This window comes from Diorhabda carinulata, chromosome 5, assembly GCF_026250575.1.
Source record: "Diorhabda carinulata isolate Delta chromosome 5, icDioCari1.1, whole genome shotgun sequence".
Classification (NCBI taxonomy): Eukaryota; Metazoa; Arthropoda; class Insecta; order Coleoptera; family Chrysomelidae; genus Diorhabda; species Diorhabda carinulata.
In genome coordinates, this window is record NC_079464.1 from 12,089,758 (window position 1) to 12,102,616 (window position 12,859).

At 32.9% G+C, this 12,859-nt stretch overlaps 1 protein-coding gene across 1 annotated transcript in view; it reads left to right on the forward strand.

The window, feature by feature from the left end:
- LOC130893919 (N-acetylgalactosamine kinase) overlaps positions 1 to 12,492 on the forward strand; it is a 108,060-nt gene extending 95,568 nt beyond the window's left edge. Inside the window, exons 8-9 of the transcript XR_009059266.1 lie at positions 9,862 to 9,979; positions 12,407 to 12,492. The gene's annotated coding sequence lies outside the window, so the exon portion shown is untranslated. The remainder of the gene's footprint in view (positions 1 to 9,861; positions 9,980 to 12,406) is intronic.
- Positions 12,493 to 12,859: the final 367 nt, after the last annotated feature.

The window sequence follows — 12,859 nt, forward strand, 5'->3', positions numbered from 1 at the left end:
TGTTGCGGAATTCAAAAACATCGATGGTTAGCACGGAGCATTTCGAAGCAAATGGTCGCCTGTTTTTTGGGAATAACTACAAAGCAAAGCAACGTGAAAAGTTCAATTCTGAACAGTACACCATCATTTGTTTGCCAAAAGTGTTTGATAAAAACAGGGAATCCAAACGCATTCCCAAAACGACAATACGAGCTGGCACACACCAGTTCAAACAAAATCATTTTTGAACAGTCGAAACATCGAATTGATAGGTCATCCGCCGTATTATCTTTGTTTGGCACCTAATAATTTTTTTATCTTTTTTTCTACACCTGAAGAAGGGGTTGATGCATTCAAACCACATTTTTTAGTTTGGGTTTAGTTTAAAGAATATTTTAAAAACAATAAAGCAATTTCAATAAATATTTGTGCTTATTTGTCTTCTTTAAAACTTTAGTAGCTCGTATAAATGAACTGGCTAGATTGATTGAATCTAGCCAGTATTGATAAATTTATTACGCTTGATATAGATATGCATTTTTTATTATAATGGGTTTGAGACATAGTGGAATCCCATAATATTGTTTCTTCATAAATAAAATGTAATATACAATATCATCAAACCTTTTGGTAAACTCTTGTGAGGTTTTCTATATCTTATTCACTGATTTTAGAATCTTTGTATACGTTGTACTCATCGGCGAATTCGGAAAATGATCAAAATTTATACTCATTCTCAGATCACAATGTGGATAAATTTATTCGCATAATTTTGGCCACTGAACTCGAGTTTTCGTTTCAGCACCATCTCTTGGTTCGTGACCACTACTAAACGTACATGAAACAACAGTTTCTTTCCTGCTTTTGATGGCATACTTCAAATACAAATTTGAAATCCAAATCTTTCGAAACAGTCCAATGTATGAGTTGTATCAACCAAAACAATCACGATCATATTGATTGATACGAATGAAACAAAAAAAATGAGACAATTGGCAGTTTTTATTACATTCAAAAAATACAGAATAAACATATAGATGAATACATTTACGTACAGAGTATCATAGACTTACACTTCTAGAGAATGTGGTGTTTATTGAGGCGATAGTGCCCCAATAGAACTTCTGTTAGTATCTGTAGATTGCTCTTATTAAGGTTGATTCATTCAGTAAATCTTTTCTGGTTATAGTTTCCCAGAAGAGTCTTTGCTTGTCTCAGCCCATTTAGTTTGTCCCAATAATTGGTTTCGCTCCTAATCTATCTTCTTTTCCATTTCCACAGAACGGTTCAGGTCCCATGAAAGGCTTATCTGCCTCCTTTTTAGCGACCTTATCATATATTTCATTTCCCTTCACTACGGTGTGTCCCGGGTTTGGATTTTACGATATTGGAGGTTGAAGCTTCAATTGCTATTTAGCTATCAGACAGGATGATCTGTTTGCGTTAGTTCCTCTCCAGATTAAACACATTTTTCAATTATATAGATTTCTGCTTGAAAAATGCTTGGTGTGTTGCCCAGGCTTTCAGAGTGTTTGGTTCTGGGTCCGTACGCTCCTACTTCAGTTCTATCTACTATTTTTTGTCCATCCGTATACCATTTAATGGCATTTCTGTTCTTTTTTGCTCTTTTTTGATGCATTATTCTGAGACATATCCCAGGACACCTGAGACATTGTTCTTGGCGGTATTCGGAACTCTAGTACTCCAAACCACTACCCCATATGTGACGATTTATCACACAATTACCCGTGTACATCCATGAAGAGTGGATGCATATTCAAGAAGGTCGATAGAAAGTATTCGATTTGGGTGTTTGTGGTAAGAGAAGATGGTGGTCTCGTTATTCATTGAGATCGATGACTATGCAATCCAAGTATTTAGCCCTTTGGGAATCTTCAAATAGAGAATGAAACAATTTTGTACGAAAATGGGAATATTTAGATGAAGTACGAAATGTGACAAGTAATTTTCAAACTTTCCGTATATAATTGATGTTTTTGACCATCATGTTAACTAAAATTTGCGTATCAATACTTGGCAAGTGAATTGAAAAAAAAATGTTGATAGTTCTATTCACTGTATCTAATCATATCATTTCGTTTGATGAATGCAAATCAGAATAATGACGGCTTCGGTGGAGTTTGAAATTTGTTCGGAATCTCTCCAAACTCTAGGGAAATTATTTCTTGTCTATTCAGTCTATTTGCGAATATATTGAATTCTAATTCAAGACCTACGTCTGTTGTCGAATATAATAATGACAGGAACAGAATATTTAGATATATATTAGAAATATTTCATCAAAATCAATAAATGAATCTTGGAAATGAGAATATGCAGATTTCTATACTCTGTTAATTAACCTTTTTTTGTTTAACCATCCTCTAGTTTTCAGATAGACAAATAAAAACAAATATTTGAATACGTTTGAACCAATTACCGAATCGCCATTCTGATTGAGGTGTAGAAAAACTTTGACCTCGCAAATAAAGGCTGTACGGCGTATCCGCAATCCATCAATTCGATGCTTTGACTGTTTACAAACATTTTTGCCCAAACTGATGTGTGAGAACTCGCGTTGTCATGGTGGAGAATGATTCGTCTTCTGTGATTGGTTTCGCTGATGTTTTGGATTACAAATACTGATGTACTGCTACTTGACCATTTCAAGCTGCTTTAATGGAAACTCGTCGTGACATACAGTATGATGAAATCTCACGGTATGTCACATGACGATTTTGCAATATCATTCTACGCACAGCATTGACGTTTGCTGGTACATCAGCTGATTTTTAATGAACTCCACGAAATTAATCCTGTAGCGAAGTGCGAACACAATTGAATTCGGAAAACCAGCATAACACTGTTGCTCGAGTTAATGCTTCACCAACAAACGTTGAAGCAAGTTGATCGGTACACTGTTGTTGGTTTAATCCACGTTCAAGTCATGGAAATCATTGCACGAAAATGTTTGCGATTTGATTCCATCTTTTGACCAAGATGAATGGAAGTGAGTTGATGTCAAATAAATGTCAAACTTTACGACGACAATGTCGGTTTTGACATCAGGGTTCCCATATATCAAAATTTAACTATCAGTCATCGTATTAAAGCGAGTTCCTCTCTATGCTTATTTTCTATGAGTTTTCACAATTTTTCATGTCTTGATTGGTTATAAGCTGAGGATAAAATTCCATCTATAATTAAAAGGGAGATTATTATCTTTACAAAGAGAAGATTTATATTAGTTTTCTATACAAGTGTTTATAATCATCAAATATAAAGATAATAAAACAATAATTCTTGCTTAATAATAGACAGTGTTCCAATCTAAATGGAAAATACCCCTTATTCAGTTCAATGGAAACTGGGACATTGTTTGCAAAGGGTGGAGCAAGGAAAATGCGTTACGACAATATAGAACTAAATAAGAGAGCTGTAAATAGAGAAAGTAAATATTGGAAGACGATCACATTTTTTATAGAAAGGACGCGCATAAAAACCGTGATATATACAGGGTAAATTTACAGTATAGAAACACTGAATTTTTCACCAAAGTAAAAAGAAAAACCATATTTCAACAGGAGTTGCATGGTTACCATATGAGGTAGTCTTGAGAAGTGTAGTAACTGCAATTATGAATTTTGTGAATACTGTGTATTAGTTCATGAATTCTCTAAACTTTCAGATTACACTACGAGGTACCTTAAGTCTAAATTTTGTGGTTACACAGATATCGTCGCGGTAATTATTATTGCATATTCAAATTCTATCGTTCCATAGATCTCGGCAATGCAATCTGATAAAAAGATCAATAGCAAAGCAACTACACAATAATTAACAAAGATTGCATAAAAATTTTTCGTCCTCAACCTAAATATGTTATAGAACTCATCAATATACTTTATACATATAAAACGCTTATTTTCTGTTTGACCATCGTATAAGTGAGTCGTAAAGATTTTTCTGGAAATGGAGAAAATTGAGTATTAAACTGTCATTGAATTTTTGCTTTTGAAAAGCTATACGCCTAGGAAATTGAGAGAGGAGTTAGACGACGAGCGTTATAAAGGGTCAAAACCTGCGATAACATCGAACAGGTTTACCAAATGCCCCCAGACGACCTTTGGATTGAGGTTAGAGAGATAGACACTGCTATGGGCATATCAAATGAATGTATTTGCCATATAATGATATTCTATGGCGTTGGGTGCCGCATTTCCTCACCAAAAGTGCATTCAAATGAACTTTTCCCAAGTCTTATTAACCCTTTAATGGGTAATGTGCCACTGATCGTTATGATATCTTAATAGCATCTATTGTTTGGTGGCTTCTATTTTTGCCACTTATATATTTTTTTAAATAAAGCACTAAGAAAAGTTTTTCAACGGGTTTATTGACAATCTACAAAAAACAAATAAAGCAGAAAATGCCTAAACTTGAGTCCATTATCTTTATGTAGAAAAAAAGGAAATAAAAAAAAACAGTAGCTAAATTCAAAATCAATTATTTTTATGAAATGGGGCAAAAAACCTCAAACAAAGGCCCACATTATACTCAGTACACGTAATCTTAGATCTTTTTACGCTTCGTGATGTAAGTAAATGACTACCAACATTAGTTTTCCTTATCACATTTTCAGTAGATATCGAGCGGCCCGCTATTTTACGCCCATACGTTTTCTGCTACAAAAAGTACCCACCGGTTCATTAACCAGTTGTGACCGGAACAGTGAGTCATACCTTTTTTTTTGTAGCAGCCATTGATGTTTTGTGCACTATATATGAATTTTTAATAAAAATGATTTCCCCTAATTTTTAAAATGCTATATGATTGGATTGAATAATTTTTTTACTATAATCCATGAAGCAAAACATTAATATTTAAGTTCTGCCACAATTTTAGTAATAAAAACTTGGTAGTTTGTTAATAATGTCAATTAAAGATTGACATAATTTGGGGAGAAATTAACTTTTGCTACCTTAAAAAATCGAATGTAGCCATTGAAAAAAAATATAAGGTGATCTTATTTAACAAAATGTATAATACTCACTAATTCGAAAAAATCGATAATTTGAACAGAAATTGTTCAATATTAATAATAATTCTTGTCCTTCCTTGGTACGAAATTACGAATGGTGTTGAGAGTTGGAGACTCGAAATAGAACTGTAAGGGTTTTTAAATTGCCAACGTTTCGATCCTTGATTTGATCTTAATCAAGGCTCAAAATATAAGGTACATTATAACTCAAACATTGAGAAATTTGAATTGTGAATTGGAAATCTTTTCATTAACCTCTAAAAGGCATTTATTTATATTTATTTATGTATGAGTATGAGTTTCTCTAAATGATCCTATTTCTACTTATTCTTTTGTTTATATAAAAATTTTATTAATTGTTTAGGTTATATAGTTTACCTAAATTTTTGTCTCTTATCCAATGTATCCCATTTATATTATCATACTGAAATATTCTGATCATTGTTTTACTTTTTAATTCACAATTTAAATTACTTGTTTAACTTCCTCAATGTTTGAGTTATAATGTACTTTATATTTTTAGCGCCTTGATAAAGATCAAATGAAGGATAGAAACATTGGCAATTAAAAAATTTCATTTCGATTCCTCAACCCACAACATCCTTCGTAATTAATTATTTATTTAGAACGAAATTGAAGATAACAAATTTGCAGCTTTCCAACTTTTTAATTTCTTCATCCGTAGTAAACCATTGATCACAAATTTAGTTATAAGACAGATATTATGTTATTATGGAAATTAAATGTAAATATTAATAAGTTTGGTGCTATTAAATGGCAACTAATGTGCAATTATTTATATACATAAAAATTTTTAGCCACCAAGGTCTACTTTTCCACAAAATGGAGTAAGATAATAAATATTGGTCGAACAAATCGACACCACTAATTAATTTATTATATTCAGCAATAGGTTACGGGCACAACACACCACTTTCTCTTTTACTCCCTTTGTTAGTCCTGTCAACATCAACTTATACGGAAGGATCATGAAGTGAGATAACTACAACAACAGACTTTTTCCCTCGATCACGCCATTTGCACATAGAAATCCCAGTATTCTTATCTACCACAAAATCAGAATCACATTTTTCTGCTTTCTATTCACCCCAAAAGTGCCGCAGGCAAATGTATCTTTTTGCAGCAAATTGATTAATAAATCAATTGTACATAAAAAGTTGTCAAAGAATATCCTTTGTTTTGATATGGCTCAAATTTTGAAGCCGCTTTTAGTAGGTTTCATGTACTGTTTCAAGAGCAAAGGGAGAACTTGCTTTGAAACTTTTTTGGGATAAAAATCAGTGGTGTTGTGCTAATTTTTTTTACCAGAACGCGTATATAGTTCTGGTCGATCCTGGTTAGGCGACCGCTCTGTGCAGTCTCATGTCCCAAATTTAACGACGGGGGGAGGGAGATTTCCCCCAATTTTCGCCCGTTGTCAGGATCGGCCTTGTATATAGCATAAAAACGAAAGCAAACGAAAATCATTATGAAACCCATTTTGTATACACACACACACACACACACACACATATATATATATATATATATATATATATATATATATATATATATATATATATATATATTACAATAATAATACTCAAACAATATTGCATAAATATTTTTAACAATACATGAAAGCACCAATGGTTTTTATAAAATATTCCAAATAGGATTATGTTCAGGATCTTGTGGTTGAATTTCCCTTGTTTTTTTGTCAGCCGCTGAACAATGAGACCTTAACCAAGTTTTTATATAATCATCTGGTTTAAATAATTGTTGTGGAGGGCCATTCATTTTTATAAATAAAAGATTTGCTAGATTTTCAATTAATATTCTATTTCTTTGTTCATTTAAAATAATATTCATATTACTGATTCCGCGCTCACACTATGCCGAACTGCAAGGTACAATATTTATGTATCCAATTAAGATTTCTACATCTTCAGGAATTACTTTGCCTCCAGCATCAATATAATCTCTTAACGCATTGATGATGTTAAATTAAATCTGGTGCATAATGACTGGATTTCATTTTCTCCATAGCCAATTTCAATATCTGCTGGCCACTCCGTCGGATCTAGTACTCGAAATTCACTTATCAAAGTATTTTCTGTATGTAGTCTTCTAGTCATATTATTAATGAGACTTACAAGGAATTGATTTCTGTTAATAATAATAATTTTTCCACATTGCGAATAGTTCGACGGATTAGTTTGTCCGCATATACTATCGTTACACTTCTGTTCTGTAACGCTTCAGACAAGATGGAAAGTTCATACAAAATGTTACATTAATGCCAAGTTAATTATAAACTGTTTAGACATGATGTATTTTTTTAGACGAATGTATACACTCTGATTAGTTTTTGAACGAGTTTTATCAATTGCGGCTTGATGAAAATGTTCAGCAAGAGATTTTAAATTTTGACAAACTGCATTAACAGTTTTTGAATGAACTAGCTATCCACATTATTCATAAAACACTTCCTATTTTTTTAATTTCTTCTCCCAAATTTTCCGCGCATGATTCTCCTTTATTTGTCAATATTGCTTGATTATGAAACGTATGCTGAGACGACTTTCTTAGAAATGGTCCAGGCTAGGGACAAATTGATCCCCTCCCATATCCCCCCAAATTTTCGACGTCTGTTTTCGTCTTAGCACTAATTAATTCCCCCTGATGATGGTAATGTTTTGCTTGTTAATTAGTCCCGACAAACGTCAATGTATACTAATATCCCAGGGCTGTTGCTGATGTACTCTTATGACGAAATATAATCATACTCCTTGGTTCTGTTGTAACTCAACGTACACGAGTGAAATGTATAATAGCAATCTGTGTTTTCCTGTTCAATAAACAATATTATGTCACAATTCAAATTGAGTTATTGATTCGATAACTAGAACAATTATAGACGTTTAATGATTATTTGCGATAGGATATTAATATCATGATTTCTAATTCAAAGCGACTGAAATTATTCACGTAATTGTATATATGCCGATTGATGAATAGAAGTTATAAAAAGGCAAATATGTTCATTAAATTAAATATAATCTCTCATAAGCTCAATCGATAATCATCCATAAAAGGAAAGCAACTAAAATTAAGTATTAAAATATATTTTTTCTACGTCCGTTATAATCACTTTTTTTTTCATTTCCATTCAAAAGGAATGTAATTTTTGAATCGGTCAAAAAGCGCGAAACAAAGTACCGTAGCGGTTCATTTAATTTCGCTTTCATTTCTTCATTCCAGAAAATCCGTTTTGTGTCTAATTAAAAGGAGTGTACTATTTTTATTAATGATGAAGAGTAATAATGAAGAAAGTTTATACTGCACACCAGAAAATGTTGTTGATTCGGCAATTTCTCCATGAGAAATGCAAGGAACGTGATTTAAAGGAATATAATTCTTTTATCGACTGGCCTACTAAAAAAGGCATAAACAGCTCCACAAAAAGAGTGTTACTAGCTTACTTTGATACTAAATCCAAAATGTGGAAGTCTTTAACACTTTGGTCGACTTATTCAAAATTGAAGGACATCCTAATGCTAAATAACGACGTAGATATCAGTAAATACTCGAAACTCATTGCATATTTGAAGTTTCTATTGCAGGCTCCAGACGATCATTATCTCATCATAAGGTGCGACAGCAAAAAATGTTAATGTAAGCTTAGATATTATTTGTAACATCTTTCAACTTGCTTCAATATTCGGAATCGCAGGAGCTCTGCGGAGGGAGGAATTATATAAAATGAAGTATAACGATAGTTAGAATAATACCGGAAATGTTTTATTAGCACAATACTTGTTAAAAAAACTCATGTTCAACGTCGATTTAATGCTATTGATGAAATATCTGACAATTGATTAAACTTGGTAAACATTTATAAAAAATATCAAAACAGATCATTTCTTTTTGCAGTATAGAAATGGAAAATGCAAGACCCAAGTTGTAGGTATCAATATCTTTTCAAAAATTCCCTCGCTTATCGCAACATATTTGTATTTACCTAAATCAAAAAATTACACAGAGCATACATTTCGACGCTCTTTGGCGTCTCTATTAGTGGATTCCGGTGGTGATATAATTCAACTAAAGAAGCACGGTGGGTGGAAATCCAACACAGTTGCGGAGGGTTACTTAGATGACTCAATAAAAAACAAAATGGATTCCGCAGTGAAAATTTTAACGGGAACAACTAGTTCGACATTGTAAATGTTCACGACTCCATCAATAATCCAATGAGTACTAATAAAACTATAGACGATGTTATTTCTATATATCAGTGTAACTTCTTCTTCACTTCAAATTAATAATGCTCATAATGCTCATAGCTGTATTTTTAATATAACTGATACAACGTTCTGTCGATTTTTTCAAGTCTACACTGTTGGATCTCCATCCATCGTGCTGCTTTATTTTCAGAATGTCCTCTCCTGAGTCTACCATAAGAGACGCTGATGAGCTTCTGAAACAATGTCCTGTGTATCCTTCAAGGTAGACCCAGGTACTGAGCAATCTTTTCTGGTAATTTTCCAATGGTATGCTATGGAGCAAAGCGCCCCACGCTTTTTTCACAATAATAATAATTTTTCATTCATTATTGTTTTAAGCTTATTTGAAAAAAATGTTTTCCAACTTTTTATTTTGATGTGCTTTAAAACCGTATTTTCTCAGTTTTTTTTTTAATATATTTATTTAATTGACACCATTCTTGTATAATGGCTCCGCTGCTTATATACCTACATCTCGTCGAAACTTCATGTCAAGACAATATTCAAACTCGTCAAAAATTTTGTTTAATAATGATGAATTTTTTATTTCAGTTTTACTACACTTTGAACGCAGCTCATTCATCTTTCATGCTTCACGAAGAACTGAAATACTTTCAGAACATCAGTAAACCGGAGATGTCCTTTATCGATCACGATACTACCTCAGAAAGTGAGTAACACAGTGTAAACCAGTATTATTTGTATTTACGAATAAAGCAAAATAAGGTTGTCTCCAAAAAATACAAAAGTAATTTTCAAAGTATATTTTTAGCACTCTTACAGAAAAAGTACGCATACGCCAAAGGCTAACGACTGTCAGCGGTAAGCCTGAAGACTACTCTTTCGAATGCGATGCCTATTGGGTCTATAGACAAACCAGTGTAGCCGTGGCTTCCGTTTGTCTAGAGGCTGTTTTTCTTGTTTTGATTGACTTAATAATAGAGCAAAGGATTATTGTGTATATGGCAATGGATTTTTGTCTTATCCACTTGTTTTTAAGTAATTAAAGCGTTTTCAAGATAGCTTAGAATATGTTGAATATGATTCACGTTAGGGTCGCCATTCCATGTCAAAAGCGGATGAAAATATCCAAAAAGTAGGTAATTTTGTTAGGTATGACCGTCGGCAATCGCTAAATCTATAAGAATTGACAAGGTATGTTTCTGCAAATTTTACATAAAAATTTAACATGCGAAAACTGTGAACAACAAGAAGCTCGGACAATATTTGTATCGACCCTTTGAATGCGATTAAAAATAACTCAAACTTATTAGAAAAGATATTAACGTATGATGAATCAAATCTGAATTAACAGGAACAAGATTTGAGTATGTTGAAGCTGTGAAAGGAAAAAAGGAACTGACACAAAAATACTTCCTGCACCATTTCGAACAATGGAAGATACGCATAGAGCGATATAGGGATAGAGGAGGGATTTATATTGAATGAATATACATAATATCAAAATAAAATGTGTGTCATCACAAGTCTCGTTATTTCTACAGGATGCTGAGGTTAATTTTTTTAATAATGTTATCAATAACCACTCAGCTTTGAAGAAGAACAGCCCTATTTAAGAACAAAACGCTGTATACTTCGCAACAGCTTCCAATTCTCTACAAGGTCCAGATTCGTCCATCTTTAGAATATTACTCGCATATTTGGAGTTCGGCTCCCAAACATACTCTGAAGACACTCGACTCAATACAGAAGAGAGCGGTTCGACTTATAGGCGATCCAAAGTTGACCAGAAACTTGGACAGCTTAGAGCAAAGAATGAAAGTCGTCGACGTGACTCTATTTTACCGATATTATCACAGCAAAAGCTCTTCCGCATAGAGCAGTTTTTGCAAGATCTACTCGACAGGCAGACGTGGCACATGAACGAACGAGCTCGTCTGCAAACGCCCAGAACTTCGATTAAGAATTATGAACATAGAACTGTCCTGTAAGTTGTTAGTGGAATAGGAGGAGCAAGATACGGAACCAATAGCTCAGAACAGACACGCCTTTGGAATCAGCTACCAAAGCATGTCTCGTTTACGTTTACTCTCGGTGGTGCTTGTTTTTTACATTAAAAAAAAATACATTATTCCTAATTATATACGATAATTTTACTCAGAATGAAAAATCAACAGACAAATAAATATAACATAGAATGAGGCTCTAGAACGGACGTTTCTGTCAAGAAATTGTAAGATCGTGTTAGTAAATAACGAAAATAAATTGTCTTCCATACCATTCATAAAAGTAGATGTAAATATAAAATTCGTTTCAGAAAATTTCAATAGAATATTGTTTTGAAGCTATAATTTCCACCTTTCATTAATCTTATGTGTTTATTATGTCATTAATTTAAAAATTCACTTCGATTCCTCTGTATAAATAACTTTCCCTTCTACTTCTTCATACTTCAATTTAAAATCTGCTAGAAATAAGTCAAAAAATATTGAGATGGCATATAATATGTGTTAGTAGTAGTAATTTTAACCATAGAGATGCGGACATTTCTAAAGAAATGACTCGAATGAAGCTTCATCCGTGTCTCTAATTTCAGCATGAATGTTATAATAATAAACTTTAACTCACAGATGAATACTGTCAACGGATAATTTGAATAAATATCTTAAGAATAATAAAAAAGAAATTAAAGCGAACTAAATTGAATAAAAAGCGCGTTTCTCAAACCGCTTGGTATTACTTGGTTGATGTGACATAGAACATTTATTTTTTTATAATCTGTATAATAAAAATACATTCAGGTAGTTCGAGTAGTGTGAACATTATATTACATTTGAATCTATTCCATATATTCGACATATCAAGCTCATGCGTTTGTCCTTCCATTCTTCTATACAAAATCAGAAAAGTGGACACAGTCGCTATTTTTTATATATATGTATTTAGAAAAAGCATTTAATATCTCAAAATCGCATCTGGTCTGTTTCTAAGTCCAGTTCCTATGCAAAAAATTGGATTGAAAATGAAGCATTTATTTCCATTAAATCTTAGGTCTCTACCATTATCTCCTTCATTAAAATAGTAAAAAGAACTGACCGTATCATACTTTTAACTGTATATGTTTCCAATTTTTCAGCTTCAATGGCATTTACCGTCATTCTTCTAATTCTCTCGTCACTTGGAATATTGACAACTTCAATATTACTCTACGGACTCTATCGGGTAAGTTTATTCGTTTAGGTTAGGTTAGTATGGTCAACCTCGATCTAGATTGGTCGTAATTTACTCGGAGGCCTGACGCCCATTCTGTTACCCGTATTTTTCCACACGATTTGGAAACTTCGTTTACTAACTAACCTCTCTACCACCCTTTTTCCCAGTACAATATCCCATGATCATATCAATGGTCTTCTGGATTGAGTGTTCCGTGAGCCCATTATTTTTTGTCTTCATTGATACTTGAACAAATCGCTCTGGATATCATACATTCTCTTGACCATATGATCTGATGATTGGCTCTGATTCTTGGGTCAATAACATCTCTTACTTTCTCTTGGGCATCCTTTCAATTCGTCTTACTTTTAATAAA